This window comes from Lutra lutra, chromosome 3, assembly GCF_902655055.1.
Source record: "Lutra lutra chromosome 3, mLutLut1.2, whole genome shotgun sequence".
In the NCBI taxonomy this organism is placed as follows: Eukaryota; Metazoa; Chordata; class Mammalia; order Carnivora; family Mustelidae; genus Lutra; species Lutra lutra.
In genome coordinates, this window is record NC_062280.1 from 178800341 (window position 1) to 178802640 (window position 2300).

Consider the following 2300-nt stretch of genomic DNA (forward strand, 5'->3'; position numbering starts at 1 on the left):
CTAAAAGAGCTGGAGAAAGAACAAGAAAGAAACCCTAAACCCAGCAGGAGAAGAGAAATCATAAAGATCAGAGCAGAAATCAATGAAATAGAAACCAAAAAAAAAAAAAAAAAAACAATAGAACAAATCAACAAAACTAGGAAGTGGTTCTTTGAAAGCATTAATAAGATTGATAAACCCCTGGCCAGACTTATCAAAAAGAAAAGAGAGAGGACCCAAATAAATAAAATCATGAATGAAAGAGGAGAGATCACAACGAATACCAAAGAAATACAGACAATTATAAGAACATACTATGAGCAACTCTACGCCAACAAATTTGACAATCTGGAAGAAATGGATGCATTCCTAGAGACATATAAACTACCACAACTGAACCAGGAAGAAATAGAAAGCCTGAACAGACCCATAACCAGTAAGGAGATTGAAACAGTCATCAAAAATCTCCAAACAAACAAAAGCCAGGGCCAGACGGCTTCCTGGGGGAATTCTACCAAACATTTAAAGAAGAACTAATTCCTATTCTCCTGAAACTTTTCTAAAAAATAGAAATGGAAGGAAAACTTCCAAACTCATTTTATGAGGCCAGCATTACTTTGATCCCAAAACCAGACAAGGATCCCATTAAAAAAGAGAACTACAGACCAATATCCTTGATGAACACAGATGCAAAAATTCTCACCAAAATACTAGCCAATAGGATTCAACAGTACATTAAAAGGATTATTCACCACGACCAAGTGGGATTTATTCCAGGGCTGCAAATTTGGTTCAACATCCGCAAATCAATCAATATGATACAACACATTAATAAAAGAAAGAACAAGAACCATATGATCCTCTCAATAAATGCTGAAAAAGCTTTTGACAAAGTACAGCATCCCTTCCTGATCAAAACTCTTCAACGTGTAGGGATAGAGGACACATACCTCAATATTATCAAAGCCATCTATGAGATACCCACCGCAAATATCATTCTCAATGCAGAAAAACTGAAAGCTTTTCCACTAAGATCAGGAACACCTCAGGGATGTCCATTATCTCCACTGCTATTCAACATAGTACTAGAAGTCCTAGCCTCAGCAATCAGACCACAAAAGGAAATTAAAGGCATCCAAATCGGCAAAGAAGTCAAACTATCACTCTTTGCAGATGATATGATACTCTATGTGGAAAACCCAAAAGACTCCACTCCAAAACTGCTAGAACTTATACAGGGATTCAGTAAAGTGTCAGGATATAAAATCAATGCACAGAAATCATTTGCATTTCTCTACACCAACAACAAGACAGAAGAAAGAGAAATTAAGGTGTCATTCCCATTTACAATTGCACCCAAAACTATAAGATACCTAGGAATAATCCTAACCAAAGAGAATAAGAATCTATACTCAGAAAACTATAAAGTACTCATGAAAGAAATTGAGGAAGACACAAAGAAATGGAAAAATGTTCCAAGCTCCTGGATTGGAAGAATAAATATTGTGAAAATGTCTATGCTACCTAAAGCAATCTACACATTTAATGCAATTCCTATCAAAGTACCATCCATTTTTTTCAAAGAAATGGAAAAAATCATCCTAAAATTTATATGGAACCAGTAAAGACCTCGAATAGCCAAAGGAATATTGAAAAAGAAAGCCAAAGTTGGTGGCATCACAATTCCGGACTTCAAGCTCTATTACAAAGCTGTCATCATCAAGACAGCATGGTACTGGCACAAAAACAGACACATAGATCAATGGAACAGAATAGAGAGCCCAGAAATAGACCCTCCACTCTATGGTAAACTAGTCTTTGACAAAGCAGGAAAGAATGTCCAATGGAAAGAAGACAGCCTCTTCAATAAATGGTGTTGGGAAAACTGGACAGCCACATTCAGAAAAATGAAATTGGATCATTTCCTTACACCACACACGAAAATAGACTCAAAATGGATGAAGGATCTCAATGTGAGAAAGGAATCCATCAAAATCCTTGAGGAGAACACAGGCAACAACCTCTTTGACCTCAGCCGCAGCAACATCTTCCTAGGAACATCACCAAAGGCAAGGGAAGCAAGGGCAAAAATGAACTATTGGGATTTTATCAAGATCAAATGCTTTTGCGCAGCAAAGGAAACAGTTAACAAAACCAAAAGACAACTGACAGAATGGGAGAAGATATTTGCAAACGACATATCAGATAAAGGGCTAGTGTCCAAAATCTACAAAGAACTTAGCAAACTCAACACCCAAAGAACAAATAATCCAATCAAGAAATGGGCAGAGGACATGAACAGACATTTCTGCAAACAAGAC